This window comes from Dendropsophus ebraccatus, chromosome 1, assembly GCF_027789765.1.
Source record: "Dendropsophus ebraccatus isolate aDenEbr1 chromosome 1, aDenEbr1.pat, whole genome shotgun sequence".
NCBI lineage: Eukaryota > Metazoa > Chordata > Amphibia > Anura > Hylidae > Dendropsophus > Dendropsophus ebraccatus.
In genome coordinates this window covers 181,100,949-181,111,382 of record NC_091454.1, presented here as the reverse complement: position 1 = coordinate 181,111,382, position 10,434 = coordinate 181,100,949, and positions in this window count along the sequence as shown.

Genomic DNA, 10,434 nt, shown 5'->3' with positions numbered 1-10,434 from the left:
CCAAGTATAGGCACTGAATACGTGTGTCTATTAGAGATAAGCGAACCGGGTTCGGGTTGAGTCCATCCGAACGTTCGGTATTTGATTACCGGTGGCTGCTGAACTTGGGTAAAGCTCTAAGGTTGTCTGGAAAACATGGATACAGCCAATGACTATATCCATGTTTTCCACATAGCCTTAGGGCTTTATCCAACTGCTTTATCCACCGCTAATTAAATGCCGAAAGTTCGGGTTCGGATGGACTCGAGCATGCTCGAGGTTCGCTCATCTCTAGTGTCTATGCAATATTTAACTTTTTCCTTTTCAATAATTTACCAATGATTTCTAACTGTATTCAGTTTGTCATTATTGGGGATTGAGTGCAGGCCATAACATAATAAAATGCTAAGAGTTACGAAGACTTTCCTCATAAACATATATCTATCCTAAGTTAACAAGAAGGGAAAAATTAAAAGGGCAGACTAGATGGACCAGGTGGTATATTTCGTCCAACAATCTTCTATGTTTCCAAAACTTTTTTATTTTTTTACAGTTAATTGTGATGCCTCATAGCTCTCACCCACCCCCATATGAAGAATAACAAGTTTCTTATTTTTCTACTTTCAACTACTTTTACATGGTTCAATGATTTAGTAGACATGATTGTTAGATCGTTGACGTTGACCCAGTGACATATGTTTCCCTAATACTAATAAAGCATTAGAGGGCTACAATACTTTTTCTTACATATTCCATATTTTTGAGGCATACAAAGTAGGGTATCTGCATGGTATTATGGGCGCATATAAATGTATCTATAATTTTGTAGTGTGTATAAGGCCTAAAGGAGATCCAGTTATAGCTCAGATCCATATGTGTGTGCCTTAATCTAGCAATGTATCCAGCATCCAGAATGACTGGATCTTTTCCCAGACTTCTGTGCATCCTGGAAACATTGCTTTTGCTTTACTGATCTTTTTACTGCATACTTACAGGCACAATGAAAACCTTTTACAACTACAAGACTTTAGTTAATTCTTTAAGAATACTGCATCTGCAGCAGAAACCCCCTGGTTCTCTGTCCTTACAGTTTACAAAGTCAACATGTCACTAAAATGCTGCAGTGATAAAACTGGTCCGAATTTTAGGGGTATTCCTTGGGATCTCTTATCACAATGTTATTTCCTGCCACAGTTTACATGTGTTTCCGCCTTTCCACAAAAACGCTAGGAGCCCTACCCCAGAATATTTAGCTCTACAAAATGTTTATATAATATTTATAATAGAGAATGAGATATATTTCTTTCTTTTTTTTATCAATTCTTTATTTTAATATTTTCAAGCAAACAATAATTAGACAAGCATTCGTCATATACTGAGTAACAGTGGACAATGAGTGGACCAATAAGGTAACTGTCTAATAAAAGTCCAGCTGAAGGGTCGGTCCTGTAGCTTGACATGAAGTTGTTCCAGACGCTGGGTGGTGATAAAGTAGGCATCCTTGACCTTGGATTAGGTGGACATGGATCATAAGTTTAGCCAACCATATCGTATCTCTTCTGAAGTTATAGATCCAACAAGTAAACGTGTAGACCCGGAGCCCAGACAATAACTTAGTAAGTCGGTATTAGAGGGAGACGAACTGAGAGAAAAAGAAAAAAAGTGTGTGTGTGTGTGGGGGGGGGGGGGGGGAGACGGACAGACTAACAAGACAGACGCACCAGGGGAGGGAAGGGAGGGGGGGTTAAGGAGTGAAGAATGATATGTGATGAGGGGGGGGGGGGGAGGGGGGGGTTTAGGTCCATGTCCTTACCTCTGTATAGTGAAAGGTGATTCATTTAAGTTTAAAAGCTATCCATGGGGACCATGTTTTCAGGTACTTATCTCTCGTGTAGGAGATCACATTGGTCATCTCCTCGAGTCGAGAAATTTGGTTTACTCTGTCTAACCATTGAGATTCAATTGGGGGGTCCCGGCTCAGCCAATGGAGGGGCACCAGTAGTTTTGCGGCTGCGATTAGGTGTGCGACTAGGGATCTTTTGTGTAGTGGGATGTCTTTTGTTGGTAGGCCTAGAAGGAGTACTTCAGGTGTCAATGTGAGTGTGGTGCCAACAACCTCCGTCATAACGCTTTCAATCTTTTTCCAATAGTCCGCAATAGGTGGGCACGTCCACCAAATGTGGAACAATGTGCCTTTATGTGCGTGGCACCTCCAGCACGTGGCAGAGTCGGACAACCCCATCTTGAATAGTTGTTCTGGTGTCTTATACCATCGTGATAGGAGCTTAAAGTGGTTTTCACCCGTTTTTACACACAGAAAAACCCTGAGAATTTTTAAGAATTTTTGTGCGTTCCGTATCAGAAAAAACCTTATTAAGTTCCTTTTCCCAAGATAGGAGATATAGCGGCGGTCCCTTGGACTGGGCTTTTAAGAGTTGGTCAGTATACACTGATAGCTTATGTTTAATATTCTCCCTTGAGGCTAGCAAGCACTCCACCCATGTTAATTCTCTCCATCTAGTGTGTTTGGTCAGGAACAATTCGCAGGTTTTGCGGATAGCCAATGAGTGTAGAAAATGGACTTCGTGAGAAGGTATGAATTGTTTTAGGGAGTGGGGAGCAGGTGGCTTGTTGTTCGACAGAAGTTGGGAGAGGGGGACATGAGCAAGGTTATTCCATATGGAATCGTGGGATGTAGTGGATTGATCTACTATGTACGGTAGTACTGCACTAGGGGTGAGAGGTGAAGGAGTGTTCGGATGATTAGGCGCTGTAATATATGAGTGCCGCACTGCCAGGGTACCTTTCAGAAGCGTGTTATGTGTCTTACTAATGTCTCGTTTTGTAGGGTACCACAGGGCTCCCAGTCCCTTGGGACCAAGTTGTGATTCTTCCGAATCGTGTCCGACTAGGATGCTTTTCATCGATGCCACCTCAACCCACCGCTGGAAGTGAGTTGCTTTGTATAGGAGTTCTATATTTGGCAGTCCTAGACCACCATTTTTCCTTTTCTGTGAAAGGAGGTTATATGTCATTCTTGGTTTCCTCTGTGCCCACAGAAAAGTGGAGAATAATCTCTTCCAGCTAAGTAGGTATGAGTGAGGGAGATCCATGGGAAGCATCTGTAGAGTATATAGGATTATCGGGGTAATATATGTTTGCAAGAGGTTTCTTAGTCCCATCCATGACATGTAAGGTATAGTGTAGCTGTGTAACTGTTTCTTAACTTTCTCATAGGGGGGGGGTGTAATTTATTTTGTAAAGTTGTGTAAGGTCTTTAGGAAGATGTATTCCCAGGTACTTAATGGACGTTGAAGGCCAATGGAATGTCGAATTGGCTTTTAAGGAGTCGGCAAGGGAATGGTGGAGTGTGACATTTAGAATCTCTGATTTATGGTAATTCACTTTGAAATTACTTAAGTTCCCAAAATGGTCTAGAAGGGTTTGGATTTTTGGTAGGGCGATAGCTGGGTTTGTAATGTGAGTATTAAAAGATCGTCTGCAAAGGCTGCAGTTAGATGGGTATGTGTTCCAACCTTTAATCCCTGTATGTTGCCGTCCTGCCTCAGTGCCTGGAGTAAAGTTTCCATCACCATTATGTATAAAGAGGGGGAGAGAGGACAACCCTGGCGCGTCCCATTAGAGATTTTAAAAGAGGGCGACAATGTACCATTCACTCGCACCCTTGCACTTGGGGACGTGTATAGTGACAGGATGGCTGAGACAAAGGCTGTCGGGAAACCAAATTTTCCTAAAGTTTGCGCCATATAGTCCCAAGCCACCCTGTCAAATGCTTTCTCTGCATCCGTTCCCAGTAAGAGCAGGGGGATTGCATGTTGGTGTGCGTAGTGCATGGCATGTAGCACTCTGATGGAGTTGTGTTTGCCCTCTCTCCTCTTCACAAAACCTGTTTGGTCTGGGTGAATTATTTGCGGCAGGATATTACTGATTCTTGTTGCCAAAAGTTTTGCCCATACTTTCAGGTCTAGATTTAATAGTGATATTGGCCTATAACTTGGACACAGGGTCGGGTCCTTACCTTCCTTAGGGAGAATGGTGATGTGGGCCTCCAGGGACTGAGGCGGGAGTTTGGCCCCGTTCATGAGTGAGTTGCAGAGTGACGTGAGTAGTGGGATTAGAATAGTGCTAAACTTTTTATAATAATATAGTGGGAGTCCATCTGGTCCAGGACTTTTTCCCGGAGGGAAGGAAAACAGTACGTCTGCGACTTCCTTCTCAGTGAAGGGGTCCAGAAGGGTTGCCCTATCTACCTCTGAAACAGTGGGTAAGTGTAACGAGTCTAGGAATGATGAGATAGTCCGTGATCTATCTTGTGTGTTATTCTTAGGGTGTTCAAGATTATATAAGGATGAGTAATAATGGCAAAATTCTTTTGCTATGTCCTCTGTCCTATTTAGTTTAGTGTTTAGTCCCAGACTGTGACTGAAGATGAGCAATGTACGCTTTCTCCTTTCTCTTCTTTATTAAGGCAGACATGAGCCTCCCTCCCTTGTCTCCGTGGGCGTAAATTTTCTGTTTGAAGCACATGGCTCTAGCAGCATTTGTTTTATTTAAAATATCTTTTTGTTGTTCTCTAGCATTAATTAGTTCTTTTTCTGTTACAGTGTCTTTTCTGGCTTTATGTGTGGTTACTAACTGTGTTATCCTATCTAGTAAGTCTGATATTTCCTTTCTGGTTTCGGCCTTGACCTTCGTGCCCAGAGAAATCAACAGTCCCCGAACAAATGCTTTGTGCGTTTCCCACACTGTGGTGATCGGCATGTCAGGTGACAAGTTGATTTCAAAGAAGGATGTGACCTGTTGGGAGAGAGATGTCACATATTCCTGGTTATATAGGTGTGAGTCATTAAGCCTCCACATCCAGGTCCTCTTGGGCAGGGAGGTCAAGGTAAGAGTTGTGTGAAGTGGGGAGTGGTCTGAGAAGGTTATTGGTGCTATGGTTGAGGGTAGGGCAGCCTGTAGTAGGCTCTCATGAATGAATAAGTAGTCTAACCTCTGGTAGCTTTTGTGCGGTTTGGAGTAGAATGTGTAGTCTACTTCATTAGGGTGTAGTGTGCGCCATATATCAACTAGTCCCATAAGCCTAAGCTTGTGTAAGAGCCGTCTAAGCGAGGGCAAGGAGACTAAAGACTTTTTGGATGAGGAGTCTCTGCTCGGATTCAGTGTAAGGTTTAGGTCTGCGCCCAATATAATTGGGCCTTCTGCAAAAGCCTTCAGTTCCTCGAGTCGCTGTAGGAGCCATGGGACTTGTCGCTTGTTCGGAGTGTATAAGTTAGCCAGTGTGTAATCTGCAGTGCCTATCTTACCTTTTAGGTAGAGCGCTCGCCCATCCCCAAAGTTGAACTGTGAGGTGAGTACGAACGGAAGATCTTTATGGAGAGCTATAGAGACTCCTCTAGACGAGGAATTAGAGCTGCCATTGTGGAACCAAGTAGAAAAGTGATTAGCGGGTAGCTTAGGTATTCTATCTGCTTTAAAGTGGGTCTCTTGAAGGAAGACCACAGAGACCTTATCCCTTTTAAGCAGAGAGAAGATTTGGTGCCGTTTATTAGGGGAGCCTAGTCCCTTCACATTGTATGTAGTTATGTTAATTTCTGCCATAGTGAGGTAAAGAGGACCAGGTATCTACCTTTGAAGACAGCTTCTCATTACTTTTTAGAACTGACAGGATCAAAACTGGTAAGGAGCATCTACGGACCTGTGGGGGGGGTTGTCTGCGACATTAATGGGTACCGGTGGAAAAAAGCTAATGGAATGGATGTGAAACATAGGGGTAACAGGAAAGATGGAGGGGAGGGAAACACAGAATGGGTATACATAAAATTGGTTCTGGGAAGAACCTGGTTTTTTGGCACTATGAACTATCAGGAGGTGGGTTGGAGAATCCCCAGTGCCAAATATTAGAACTAAGAACATACAGAACGCAAGGTAATGCATTGGTGAGGTGGGTGAGGAAGATTTCCTGAGCCGACGCGGCGGCCGAGATCCCAACTTGGGAGTAAACTGTAAAATAACACAAGGTTGTCCTATACAGATTAACTAAAGACGACCAAATGATCGTATAACCCTGTGGGGTCCTATGTCAACAAGGCATCAACAGTTTATAAAGTTACTAACATATATCAGCTTATTGTTCAGATAAGGAGTACAGCAGTCATGTCTATTAGAACTAAAGATCACCAGGTGAGGGGAGAGGAGGGGAAGGGGGGGGGGGGGTTGGAGAAGGAAAAGAGGGGGGGGAGGGGAGTGGGGTGGGAAACGCATGACTGCTCTTAGTCAGATATTAATAGCAAATTAAACCAAAGTACTATAAAATACAAACTTTAAATTGAACGGCAGAGTCCAGCGAGAGTCCCTGAGCTTGGCACAAATGTAGTGCATAAATTCAGAAATGAGGTACAAAAAGCTGGAAGAGAGGAGAAAGGTTTGTCCGGCGGACCTAGATCTGTCTTTGTCAGTCAGGTTCATCTCCTCTGGGCCGGGTTGACCGTATGGCCGATTTCTTGTTCCGAGGGGATTTGTGTTTCTCCATCTTACTCCACGGCACCATTCTAGGAACAGCAGGCAGTTGGTTGCACACTTGTACTGGGAGCCAAGAGGGTAAGTCTATCGGCTCTATGTTCAGGAATGGCCATACTTCTTCTAGGTCTGCTGGGTTATGCACCGTCATTCGTTAACCATCTTTCAAGATAGTGAGGCCGAAGGGGTATGCCCAGATGTATTGCACTTTCATGTCTCTTAGCTTTTGGAGCAAGGGCGCCATCACGCGTCGTTTTGCTAAAGTGGAGGCTGCCAGGTCTTGGTACAGTTTAATGGGGTTTGACTCAAATTGGAGAGTCCCCTGTTCCCTGTGTGCCTTGAGTATGGCTGCCGTGTCCCGAAAACCTCAGGAGACCACATATCACATCTCTCGGGGGCTCGTGGGACTTTGGCACTGGTCTCAGCGCTCTGTGCACTCTCTCAATGGTGATTTCAGCCGCCCGGTCTGCTCCTAGTAGTTGCTGGAACACCTGCGTCATAATGGCGGGTAGGGCTTCTGCAGCATAAGATTCAGGCAGGCCCTTCATCCTCACATTTTTGCGCTTGCTCCTATTCTCTTGGTCCTCAATCATGAGGAAAGTCTTATTTATCTGGTGTTCCTGTTGCTGCAATGTCTGTGCGACTGAATCACAAAACATCACTGTGTCTGAAGCAACAGTTTCTAGTTGTTCTGTGCGGTTCCTAATATGGCGTATGTCCGCCTTTATGTCCCCCAGCTCCTACATAATGGGGTCTAGCGCTGTCTGCAGAGAGTGTTTTATGGCTTGCTGGACGGTTTTACGGAGGAATGCTTTAGATATCTGAGCTACATCCCCGTTACCTTGAATGTCCGAACCACTCTCTGCTTCTGGCTCAGTCTCCTCATCTCGTTCATTATCACTGGGAGCAATCCACGCCATCTTGTTTGGGCGCGCAGGGCTGCGTCCTGTTTTCTTATTCAGGAATTTATCCATTTCTGATTGACCTCAGGGTGCTCTTGGGGTGCCTGGTAGGTCTCTGCTCTTATCTTTGTTGTTTCTGCTCATTTTAGGAGAGATTCGATGCCTCGGGAACAGGATCTTTGCCGTCGCTGAGGAGAGCAGCTTCTCTATGCTGCCATCCTGCTCTGCGGTCAGGCTCCGCCCCCGAATGAGATATATTTCTTAATAAGCATGAATTCTGAATTCTGGTTAGAATTACTTGTTCCTGAGTCTCCAGAGGTTGTGTCTAAAGAATACTTTCTGATGTCAAGCCAAAATTTAATGAATTTAAAAAAAATGTGTATGTTTTTTAAACAAATTATTATTATTATTTTCAGCCTTGGCAAAGTGAAATGCATTTTAAGTCTATTTATTTCAGTGCTAGCGCTGGTGACGCCCAAGTAGGCTGTAAGAATGGTGCCAAAATGTTTTGCTCAACTCTAAGTAATGTGACTGGTTTCATCATCGGTGTTATGTGATCTAGGCATATTGCCTGATTTCAGAAGAGATATCCAGAAAAAAAATAGGATGAGATGTCATATAATCGATATGCAGCTTTTACAGATGTAGCCAGGCTTATCAGATGTAGCCAGGCTTACCATGAGTTGCAGCCAGGGTTAACTTGATCACAATAACGCATTTAACTTGACTTCTTAATTGACTTAACATAGCTCCCTGACACAATTGCTGCGTCAGGGATCAAGTTAACCCTGGCTACTACTCATGGTAAGCCTGGCTACATCTGTAGCTATGTCCTATATAAATAGGTATAACAGGGAATGTGTATGGGAGTTTCCCTGTTCTTCCTCCATGTCAAGGCAAAGAAACATTGAGGATCTTGAACTTTAGCCTGCCTCATCTTTTGATAGACATCAAAGGTAGATGTCCATGGTGGAGTTTGTAGATGTAGTTAATGTGTATAGCCACATTTAGACACCAATAATAGGTTTGTTTGGCTGTTAGCTCCGGAGCCTTATGGGAAGAAGTGTCTTAATGATGGAGGCTGAGACACATGAGTAAATGTGTGTGATGACAGAGGGTCCCAGAACCACAAAGGAGAAGAAGCACCCCCTCTATTTTTGAGTATGGCTTTTATAAGGCTATGTTCACACACAGTATAACAGTGGCCCTTGGTATACTGGGCGAACACTGACTGGTGTTTGGCATGTTCCTGCGGAAGTCAGAGCTCTAATGGCCACAGAAACATTGTTTGCCATACAGCCCATTAGGGGTGTGTATGAAATCAATTAACATTGATTTCCATGCACAGATAAACGGACTGCAGGAAAATGTAATCTGTATACCATCAGGTACATTCGCTTTCTTTTTTGCCCATAGATAGAACGACGCCAGAGCGGGGAAGCCAGTGCAGCAGTCCTTTTTTTCCCGTGTACGGCGCCATTCTATTCACATGCACTGGCTGGGGGTTAAGTACTGTAGACGGGCCGGCCTGCCCCCACTGGGATGAAACCCCCAGCCCCTTTATGACGCGGCTCTATTAAAATCAATGGAGCTGCGTCATAGAAGGGAGAGGGTTTCCTCCCAATGTGGGGCAGTGCTTTAACCCTCAGCCATTGCCCGTGAATAGAACAGCGCCATACACGGGAACAAGGCCACGGTTCATAAAAAAGGACTGCGACACCAGCTTTCCTATGCAGGCGTCAATCTATCCATGGGCAAAACTTAAAGCGAATGTACCTGATGGTACATTTGCTTTAATAATGGCCGCCGTTAGTGCAAGAGTGACTGTTATTAATTGATATGACATTTATTCTCACGGCCGTACCAAAGAATGGCCGTTGTTTGTTATGGTGTGAGAATGGTATGGGCGGCATTAAATTGATTTCAATGCAATGCGGTCCAGGCTAAAAAGAATGGCCACTTATGAAAAAAAAAGGGCCTTTCTTTGCAAAAAAAAAAAAAAAAAGTACATAGTGTGAATTTTCTCTTAAGGTACAGCTGTTCATAAGCTTTTATATTGTTATTATAGGTGTTCACCTAGGTCATAAGTGGGACATGGGGGTAACCTTAATGTTGGTTACCATCAAAAGATTGATTTTGGATCCTGTGTCTTTTAATGGGTATAATAGGCCATTTTAATTAATCTGTTTAAAAAATGTTGCCTTATCATATTTATTCAAATTGTGTTTGCCATTATTTAAAATAGGAGGTGCTTGGATTTATATGAAACTGTCTGAAAAGCGTGAATGTTGCCATAATTTCCAATCATTGAAATGCAGACAATTGGTTCCACACCCCAAAAATAATGATGTTTTATTCTAAATAACATGTAAAACAAATGAAACAAATAACTGAATATGTGATATTATACGCCACTGTACAGTACAGCAATCAGCATGTGGGGTATAATGTATAGTAAGTGTATAAACCTGAAAAAAACAGTCTCAGTTAGTACATACAGGATTGAACTACAGATCCCCATAATGCAGTAGCGTAGTACAACAGAGGTCTGTGTGGTCACATGACAGGAATGGGGAAGGGGGGTGTTCAGCATGGACCAATCAGGAAGTGAGAATCTCAAAGCTGTGCAGGAGGACAGTGACAGAAACTTCTTTATACAGCAGTATGAATAGCTGAGTGTGAGTGCAGGCACATTATAGCAGGAATTGAGAGGATGGGAAACACAAGGGCTGACAGAGACTGCAGGGAACATGAAGCAATGAACAGGACATATGTGGGGTTACAGTTATGAAGAGATTACCTCCACAGTCCTGTCCCCTGATGCAAGCCCAAGTGGATCTGCTATGATTTGAAAGGTGAGGGAGACTTCCTGGGTCACCGTACAGTGCTGTAGACCACTCTGTGCAGACCATGGCCCTCCAACTTCCCCTCCCACCTAGTACAGGGAGCTCTTAAACCAAAGCAATGCTCTTAAACCAAGTCACAATTTTGAAAAACTGTAAGCTCTTCTAGC